Source organism: Lepus europaeus, chromosome 10 (genome assembly GCF_033115175.1).
Source record: "Lepus europaeus isolate LE1 chromosome 10, mLepTim1.pri, whole genome shotgun sequence".
Lineage (NCBI taxonomy): Eukaryota > Metazoa > Chordata > Mammalia > Lagomorpha > Leporidae > Lepus > Lepus europaeus.
The window spans coordinates 78,992,655-79,003,121 of record NC_084836.1 but is presented as its reverse complement, the minus strand read 5'-3'; the positions used below and the strand labels follow the sequence as shown (position 1 = coordinate 79,003,121).

The 10,467-nt window shown below is 47.0% G+C and overlaps 1 long non-coding RNA gene across 1 annotated transcript in view; it reads right to left on the bottom strand.

Annotated features, from left to right (window-relative positions):
* Window positions 1-1,363: 1,363 nt before the first annotated feature.
* The window catches only part of LOC133767806 (uncharacterized), a 33,753-nt gene continuing 24,649 nt past the window's right edge, over window positions 1,364-10,467 (bottom strand). Inside the window, exon 3 of the long non-coding RNA XR_009866912.1 lies at window positions 1,364-1,642. This is a non-coding gene — a long non-coding RNA (uncharacterized LOC133767806). The remainder of the gene's footprint in view (window positions 1,643-10,467) is intronic.

The following is a 10,467-nucleotide window of genomic DNA, read 5'->3' as shown; positions in this document are numbered from 1 at the left end:
TGATGGGTGTGAGAAGGACGGTGCTTGTTACCTTCTGCGAGGTTAAATCCCTTTTCTCGCAGACATCACGTAACAACAGCCCGCATAGTTACAGTCTGATCCCAAGACAAAGAAATAAAGGTCAATGACGGAAGCCAATTCTTTACCATCAAATTAAGACGCGATCAATTTGTCTATTCTTCCCTGGCCATATTTTGCTTCTTCTGCAAAACCAAGACTATAATGAAAGAAAAAAAAAAAGACTAAGCTTTTCAAAAATTTCCTACTGCAATTCTTGGCTTGCTTCTGTCTGTTACTGTGGATAGTCTCTGTAACTGTTTTCAATGTAATAAGACATTGCAGCATTTAAAAAAAATACACACAACAGCATGGTTAGTGTGCTTATCTATCAGTTAGCTTAGCAGAAAGCCATGGTTCTCTATACTGGATTGTAAGCAACGGGGTATTTAAAGTCACTCTCTGAGAGATGAAATGTTCCCTCCTACCCCAACACACACGGTGGATACAGGATCACGAGAGCTCCTATTATAACTCCAACTGTCATCAAGAATGTTTCTTGCTCTTGACTGCTGGTAGTTTCTTGTGCTTTCTTATGGCCTAAAATATGCTCACAATAAAATGGTTATCTGTGGCTCCTGAGACTTGAGCAGCTAACATAATAGTAGCACATTTAAAGGACCAAGAGTACATGTTGTAGGGCCCTTGAGGGAAGTTCTTCAATCTTATCTTTGTAACCTAAGCAGGGGCATGCAGTCAAAACTCAATATATGACCTGTGGGTGAGTGAATGAGTCCATGAAATTACGTGACCCAGAGAGATCCAGTGACTTTTCCAAGGCTACTGAGAACAGAAACCAACATAACTCCATGAGCCTCTGTTAAACAGTATTTAAATTAGTTATTCCTTCCTGTCCATAGATTACTGCTGAGACTGAACCAAAGCAGCTTAACTGCTTGTTTCAGGAATACCTTTTTCTGAAAAATCATACCATAAACCAATAAGAAATTAAATTATGAAGATTAATAGTGTCCTCCTAAGACAGGTATCAAGAGCCTTGCCTGGTTCTGCCCATAGATCCTAAGCTATGATGTCATAAACTCTGTGTAATCCAAACTAGATTCCCCACTCAGTAAGAACCACCTTAAAAATCACCCATCCTAGGTCCTGGGGTGCTGTTGACACTCCACGCTTAATCTTCACCATCAGCTACTATCGAATGTCATCCAAGAAATGTGCTCCCTCACTATATCAGGTCTTAGATACATAGTTTCACTTGATAAATAGATATTTTCAGCGATCTTCCGGGAAGTCAACAACCAATACAGCACAGCCAATGTGTGGTTATTTTATTTTCTTTTCTCAAGCATGATGACACATTTCTTAGAATGTACAGAAATCCCCTAAGCACAGAAGTATGACGTCACTGGTTAGCTTGCAGACATCAAAGCAGGAATTAAAGAAGTTGTTGGCTTTGTGGAAGGAACAAAATAACTGGCCTAGGCGTCATTTTAAAAACCTTCCCAGTGCTAGGATTTGAGTTTCGGCGAATCTATGGAAGTGCTCATCCGATTCTGTTTTCAGCAAAGGTCTTCATTGTTTGCCACTGTGCTGAATACAGACGAAGTCCAGCACCGTCTCGAGTCTGAAAGAGAGCGTAGCTGTTAGCGCTTGGCAAAAAATCTGGGAAGGCGCCATGGCCCATCAAATGCCGAGTTTAATTTCTCAGCTATGCACAAAAAATGCACAGCTCTGGACTTGCAGTAAAGTATCTGTCAGGAGAGTCCTTTTAGCCCAAATGACTCTGAGAAACGGCTGTCACTTCCAGACGTTTTCGACTGCCTGGGACAACAGCTACCACATGTCATACAATGCACCACACACAATGTAAACATACCATTCACGCCCACAACTCAGATATTTACGGCATTTTCCAGTGTTGCCATGTCAACCCAGCCAGTCACCGGGCCATTCAATCATGCTCTCAGCAGGCCAAGACAGTAACACTGCACACAAATTCCAGTGGCTGACATGCAACATTACATTTATCATTTCAAGACTGTGTTTTTATCCAGCTGCCTTTTCCTTTAGGCTTTTCTTTGCGTTTGAGCGAGTCCTTCAGGGTCCAAGGAGAATACAAATGAGCTATTTAGAATGCAATAGAAATCCCGACCAACTTCAGATCACTTTTATTTTTATAGAACTTATTTTTTTTAGGGTGAGAGTTTGGAGGTCACACATCATGAGAAGAAGGGGTGGATTCTAACTGACAGTTGATTGATAGAAGTTAGTCAACTTTTAACTTCCTAATAGGAAGTTTTCTGGCCTCTGCATGAAATTGTTTTCAAAAAAAAAAATCCCCTAGATTTTGAGTGGGTTCTTTTTAATTTCTTCTAAATCTAGCCTGGGAGCCTGTTCTTGATTTTTTTTTTCCCCAGGGCCATGGAGAAAGTCTCAAGCTATGAGACACTAATTCTGTAATGGGGAACAATATGATGAAGTTTAGACTTTGTGAGAACATAGGATCACATTCATTCCAGAAGAGATTATTTATTGAAAGTATGACTTGATATAATACAAATAATGCAGCATTATAGTACTTTTCACATACATTCACATCTTGGAAAAGAAATCGGTATTCGGTCGCATTAAGTGCTTGGGATGTCAGAAAATCAGGTTAAGTGTGATATATTTGAAGGTAAACAGTGATAGCATGCTCCGACCAAGAACCATTGCACAGAAACAGAACCAGGAGGATCCAAATGTGCTCTTCTGGTTTCAATCTGCCTCCTCTCCTATGTATTTTCTTCCTGTTAGCCACCTCCAGGCACATTCAGTTCATATGATTATTTTAAAGATTGGCTTATTTTTTGGAAAGGCAGAATGAGAGAGAGAGAGAGAATCCCATAGGATGGTTCACTCACCAAACAGCTGCAAACAGCCAGGGGTAGCTGCTGAAGCAGAGCACGGAGCTCCATCTGGGTCTCCCACCTGTGTGGCAGGGACCCAAGCACTTCGGTCACCTGCTGCTGCTTTCCCAAGTGCATTGGCAGGGAGCTGGATCACAATAAAAGAGCAGCCGGGACTCGAACAGGCACTAAGATGTGAGATGCCAGCGTCCCAGGAGGCAGCTGAACCCACTGCGCCATGATGCTGGCCCCTAGTTTGTAGGATTCTGGGTAGTTAAGAGCATTTTGGCTGCTCCTGTGTACAGGGTTGTGTGAAGAACGATGCTCAGACAGTACAGTGAGTGAGAGTTTTCACAAAGAACAAGCCTGGCCATGCGTCTTCTCTAAGGGTCATCAAAACAGCTCTCTACTCCCCACCACTCCCTCTAGGATCTACAGTTATTTTTTTAAAGATTTATTTTTTTATTTTAAAAACAGAGTTACAGAGAGGCAGAGGCAGAGAGAGAGAGGTCTTCAATCTGCTGGTTTACTCCTCAGATGGCTACAACAGCCAGAGCTGTGCTGATCTGAAGCCAGGAGCCAGGAGCTTCTTCTGGGTCTCCCATGTGGGTGCAGGGACCCAAGGACTTGGGCCATCATCTACTGCTTTCCCAGGCCATAGCAGAGAGCTGGATCGGAAGTAGAGCTTCTGGGTCTTGAACCGGTGCCCATATGGGATGCCGGCACTGCAGGTAGAGGCTTAACCTGCTACACCACAGCGCTGGCCCCTGGATCTGAGGTTAACAGATGGGATTCTCTGGTTGATCTATGCATTTCCTCCTCACACATTCTATGGATCCACTCATATTTACAAAATAGGGCTATGATTTCAGAGTTTTGGAAAACCTCTCATACCATAATCTCTGGGATCAAATTATGAACTTGGGATCTAAGGACCTGTTGAGAAAGTAGAATGCCTCCAGAGGACTGGATTCAGCTGGCCACAAATGTGCACATACCCTCACACACAGGCACTATGGATGAGAGACACTTTTCCAGATAATTCTTAGTATTTGTTGATGAAAAGAGGGAAACCACTAAAGCCACTCACATTTCCAGTTTGGGTCATTTGTCAATGGTGGCTAAAAAAAAAAAACAAACAAGAAAGAGGGGCCAGTGCTGTTGCATGGTAGGTAAAGCCATTGCCCACAGTGCCAGCATCCCATATGGGCTCTGGTTTGAGTCCCGGCTGCTCCACTTCTGATCCAACTCCCTGCTAATGGGCCTGGGAAAGCAGTGGAAGATGATCCAGGTTCTTGGACCCCTGTACCCATGTGGGAGATTGGGAAGAAGCTCCTGGTTCCTGGCTTTGGATCAGCCCAGCTCCAGTCACTGCAGCCATTTGGAGAGTGAACCATAGATGGAAGATCTCTCTCTCTCTCTCTCTCTCTCTCTCTCTCTCTCTGCCTCTGCTTCTCAAATAAATAAATAAATAAATCTTGAAAAAAAAAAACAGAGAAGAAGGATAACACAGGGTTGAGATGGTGTGGACATCAGACATGAGTGAAGTTCAAGATGTAAGTCAAAATATTTGACCTGGAGACACATGACAATTCTGGTGGGAAGTCTCACATTTTCCTGACATCAGTCCTATGAACTGGAATTTAGCTCAACATTTAGTTTGCTGAACACACATACACACACAGATGCACATATAAATAAAGCCCACAGTTCAACATAGGCAACCTACCAAAGATGAAAGTTAATTAAGGGAAACAAGACCCGATATAGGCATGTTTATCTGTGTGTCTGTGTATGTGCGTGTCTTGTGAACAAAATGTCATTTTTAAGTGAATCTTTCTCAAAAAGGCTGTTCTTTTTCTTTTTTTTTTTTTATTTTGTGATCAGTAAAATTCAGTTGCAGATTTTCCAATCATTTTTTATTTGTTCTAATGCTTGCCCAGTGCCTAGGGATTATATCTGGGAATCTGTGGGTTTCCTCCAGAATGCACCATGTGCCTCTAAGTCAAATAGTTTGACTTATTTTTTAAAGACTTATTTTATATTTGAAAGACAGAATGACATAGCAGAGAGGGAGACACAGAGAGATCTTCCATCTGCTGATTCACTCTCCAAATGTCCACAACGGCTGGGTCTGGCCAGGCCAAAGCCAGGAGTCTGGAACTCCATCCAGGTTTCCCACATGGGTGGCAGGGGCCTAAGCACTTGGACTGTCTTATGTTCCTTTTGCAGGTGCAATAGCAGGGAGTTGGATTGGAAGTGGAGCAGCCGGTACTCGAACCTTCGCTCATTCGGAATGACATCTCAGATGGTGCCTTAACCCACTGTGCCACAACAACAGCCCTTGACCTACATTCTTGAGCTTTATCCATGTCTGGTGTTCACACTATCTCAACCCGGTCTTCCCCTTGTCAATTTTTGCACCACCACTGACAAATAGTGGAAATCTTTGATGATCTCTCTCCCTTATCAACAATACTAACAATCACGTTGGAAAGTATATCAGAAGTGTTCCCTTCTCTCTGTCCCTGGTGCTTGTCTGTGCCCTCCCTCAGGCTTGGGAGAGAATCTCTTCCTCATTCCCCACCCTTCCGGCCTCACACACCCTCCTTGTCTTTCTGAAGGGCACAGCTAATCTTTCCAATGCCTGCTCCTGCATGTACTATCAGAGGCCTCTTTCCTCACCTCCTCCAGGAAGACCTCCCCAGCTGTTGAGCATGGGGCAGGAGGAAGTCCTCCAAACCCCTCTCAGCCCCCAACCTCCATTCTTGCTCAACGCCGCATGACTGTCTGCTGCTTTCACGTATTTGCACTTCTACCTCGTGTCTCTCCCTTGCTGGGACGGGACCTTCTGAGGCTTTAAGTCTTAGCTCAACAATCACATCTTCAGAGGCCTCCGTATTGACGTCAGGACAAGCTGATCTGTATCTCCTGGGCTGCTGCCGCACACCTTATGGGTGCGGTACACGCTTACCTATGTCTCTCTTTCCTCAGGGAAAGGTATGCTCCCCGAGCGGGGGCCGCCTATGGAACTGAGTCTACTGATTAGCCTGTGTTTTCCTGCTTCCCAGCAGATGGTAGGTGTCCCCAATATATGTATTGATGGAGTAAATGAACGAATCTCCACATCTCCTTAAAATAAGTGTCAACCCTTTAGTCACTCTGCAGTGTACCTTAAAGCAACCGACAGGGTAGCTTTAGTGAATTACTTTTCACACGTCTTAACGTGTCTATGACATATGTTATGAATTTCCTGAGGACAGGGCCAGCCTGGAATAAATTAGGATGCAGGGGAAGCTCTGTTCCACTCAATCCCTAAGACTCTCTTGCAATTCACATCCCTGGGCTCACCGTTGCCCAGGTCCTCTGCAGACACCCAGGTAGCCACACATGCCTGCACATGGATGCATGCACGTGGAGACACACATACCTGGACACACACCTGTGTGCTGGACATTTATGTATGTGTGTGTGCATATGCTTGTGCACTTATGCCACTACGTATGCATGCCTGCTTGCACACCTATGTGAGAGGTGCCTTACATACATGCATTAATGGAGCACTTCATGTCTGCTAAGCTAACTGCCTCACATACAATATTAAATTGGAGGGGCCGGCACTATGGCATAGTGGGCAAAGCCACTGCCTATAGTGCTGGAATCCTGTATGGGCGCTGGTTTAAGTCCCACCTTCTTCACTTCCGATCCAGCTCTCTGTTATGGCCTGGGAAAGCAGTGGAAGACATCCCAAGTACTTGGGCCCCTGTACCCATGTGGAAGACAGGGAAGAAACTCCTGGCTCCTGGCTTTGGATCAGCTCAGCTCCAGAAATTATATTCATTTGGGGAGTGAGCCTATGGATAGAAGATCTCTCTCTCTCTCTTTCTCTCCCTCTCTCTCTCCCTCCCTCCCTCTCTCTCTCTCTCCCTCTCTTTGTCTGTAACTCTACCTCTCAAATAAATGAAATAAAATCTTTAAAAAAAATAATGAAAAATCTTGGCCACAGTCAAACAGCAAAAAGGGGTGGTGCTGGATTTTTGCTGATATCCCAACTCTGCAACTCATTCTCTCCCCATTCCTGTTTCTGCACACCCCCACCCTTCATAGCGTCTGTCTGCTGTGTTCCTGGTAACCCACACAAATTACCCTCTTTGAGGTTTATGTCTGAAGCAACAGGTCTACCCTTTGGGGAGAAGTAACTAGCAAAATGATGACAAGCCAGCCAAACAGAAGCTGTCTTTTGGAACAGGGTTCACAAGACATTCTAAAGGGAGAAAGCAAATTTGCATCATTATCAGGGTTATGCTGCAACCGCCAGGTCTGTGTTAGGACAAAGCCAGGAGCCAGGAACTCCATCCAGGTCTCTGACATGGGTAGAAAGGGCTCAAGTGCTTGGATCGCTTTCCACTGCCTTCCCACGTGCAATGGCAGGAAGGTAGATCAGAAGCGGAGCAGCCAGGACTGGAACCAGTGCTCTGACGTAGGATGCCAGCATCACAGGCAGTGGTTTAACCCACTGGGCCACCAGGCCAGTGCACCAAAGTGAACTTATCTTTGAATCTTGTTATTCCATGGTTGCAGTGAAGCCCTCTATTGTTTGCACACCAGCTATTTTTTCCTTATCAGTACTCCCACATCCAGCCCCAAATTATTTTTTCTAAAAAAAAAAAAAAATTGGCCTAATTTCCCACCAAATTCAAGAAAAGCCTTTTCTCATGATATAGATCAAATGTGACTTCCTTCTGTGAAGACCACCGACTGTTCCCACCGCAGCAGATCAGAGACACAACGCAAGGAGGCTGCTTCACTAACGCAGCAGGGCGGTCCCCAACTCGCTGAGGTCACAACTTTGTACCTTAATGAGGGGCACAGCAACCCTGCAGCCACGGGGAAGGAGGAAAACTCTAGAATCCACGTCTCCACTTACAAAAGGAACAAATGCTGGTGAGCTAAGCGATGCAAAAGCAGAACCTGGGAGAAGCTGAAGAAGACGGAAGGGGACCCTGGGTCTGAAACGTTCATGAGTTAATCACTGAGGAGCTGAGCCGCTCCAGTTTTTGTGAATGGCCCCAGAACCCTCCCTCAGGGCCAGGGCAGCCCCGCCTCTCCAGCCCACCTCCTAATACCATCTCCAATGATAGCAGAGAGGGCTGGGGAGCCTGTAGGTTATGGAGGTGAAAAACAGAAGAAATCAGGACTCTTGCCCACAGGAGAAGAGGTGCTCACAGCAAGCCCTCTGTTCCCAGCATTTCGGGTTTTTGTTCTGTATCCCGACCTGCTACCTGTGTGCAGAGAAACCATTTCGGTCGTTGTCTTTGTCCTGAAGTCACAAGATGGGGAGTGACAGGGAGCCCTGGGTTCCAGCTCCATCGGGGAGAGATCAGATTTGGGACTGCACTACACACATCTCCTCCTCTCAGTTATGGGGTGAACTAGATGACAGAATAGCACCCACGCCCACCCCATCGGCTGTAAAAGTTTCACTCTCTGCTGCCCCTCCCCCACCCCCTTGGTTGTACCATGAGTAAAGAACTGAAACTCTTGTTGACTTGAACCCAGAACCGTAAGAGATAAATGTCTTTTCTTTATAAATGACTGAGTCTCAGGTAACCAGTTATACTGGGGTGGAGAGCGTCCCACCTGTGGGCCATGGACAAGTCCTGCAAACCATTTGGTCTGCCCTCCCCACCAAGGCTGCTGCAGGCAAGACCCAACATTGTCAATGAGTCTACAGCAGGCTAATTTGTAAGCTGACCATTTTGAGTGGCCCAGAGATGATGTGATAAACATCCATGGGGCAGGCACTGTGGCGTAGTGGGTAAAGCCGCTGCCTGCAGCGCCTGCATCCCATACAGGTGCCAGTTCAAGTCCTGGCTGTTCCTCTTCCGATCCAGCTCTCTGCTATGGCCTGGAAAAGCCCTAGAAGATGGCCCAAGTCCTTGGGCCCCTGGACCCATGTGGGAGACCCTGAGGAGGCTCCTGGCTCCTGGCTTCTGATCAGTGCACTTCTGGCCATTGCGGCCAATTGGGAAGTGAACTAGTGGATGGAAGACCTCTTTCTCTTTCTGCCCCTCCTTCTCTCTCTGTGTAGCTCTGACTTTCAAATAAATAAATAAATCTTAAAAAAAAAAAAAATCCACACGGCCCTTGGCAGAAAAAAGCTTCCCCACCCCTAAGACTAGCAACGGAAAATGAACTCAGTTTTCCCTCCAGTAGGGTGTTCATTAAGGAGAGGTTTGGGGGCCCACACATGCAGGAAGGATCCACAGTGCTTGTTCCTGGGCCAGCTGAAATGGGATGCTCTGGTCCTGAGTGGAGCTGAGATGCTGGGCCTTTGTGCCCACGCACCTGTCACTCATTGGATGCCCCATGTAAAGGGGTGTGAACTGGGCTCTCAGACAGCTCTTGGGACCTGACCCATCCTTGCAAGAGCTGCCAGTGCAGCCTGTGCAGCTAATGACATCCTCAAAAGCCCTCTTTTAAAAAAAAAAATGATTTATTTTTTTTTTATTTGAAAGACAGAGTTACAGAGAGGCAGAGGCAGAGAGAGAGAAAGGTCTTCCATCTGCTAGTTCACTTCCCAGATGGCCGCAGTGGCCAGAGCTGCGCCGATCTAAAGCTAGGAGCCAGGAGCTTTTTCATATCTCCCACATGGGTGCAGGGGCCCAAGCACTTGGGCCATCTTCTACTGCTTTCCCAGGCCATAGCGGAGAGCTGAACTGGAAGTGGAGCAACTGGGTCTTGAACTGATGCCCAGACAGGATGCCAGCACTGCAGGTGCCGCCTTTACCCGCTGTACCACAGCGCTGGCCCCCCCTCAAAAGCCCTCTTCAAAGAGGGTGTGGGCGATGATACATCACAGAGGAGTTGTTGCTGTTGAATCATATTCTGATTCAATAGCTCTGGGGTCAGGCCTGGGTGATTCACAGTCCCATCCAGGTCCCTTTGCACTGGCCTGGAGTTCTGAGCCCCTCCTCCAGAGCAATCAGGTTGCCCGGATTCTGTTTCTGAAGACCTGGCCTTGAGACAAGTAGCAGAAAGGATGGCCGTCAGCAGATCGGGATGCCTCAAAAGTGGCAAAAGAGAGCCCCTGGGTTGCTTGGGAGTCCCCAAGTTCATCAGCAGGTAGTCTGAGCCAGGACACGGCCACTCCCACAGCAAAGTGAGCAGGCGGGGCCCCGGTTCTCGCCTCCTGCTTTTGGCAGGCTCCAGCCGGCCTCGTCCCGGGAGCACCCGCTCTATTGGCTCAGTGCCCTACCCAAGAAAACAGCCACACTATAAACGCAGAACTGGAGTGGGGAGGAAGCTGGGAGGGAGCCAGTGGGAGGAGGGGGGTGGGGATGGCGGTGCCCTGGGGGGCGGGGGGAGGCGGTTCAGGCCCTTGCCCTGTCCATCTTGCAAAATTGACTTTTCTGTAAATGAGAACACAGCTCTGCTTCTACTCCTCCTGTGTGCTTTGGCAGTTCCAGCCGTGGCTGTAAAATTTATCCAAGGAAAACTGGCATTTATCTTGGGTTCACCCACACCCGGCAAAACTGATAAACAGATTGGGGGGGCGGAG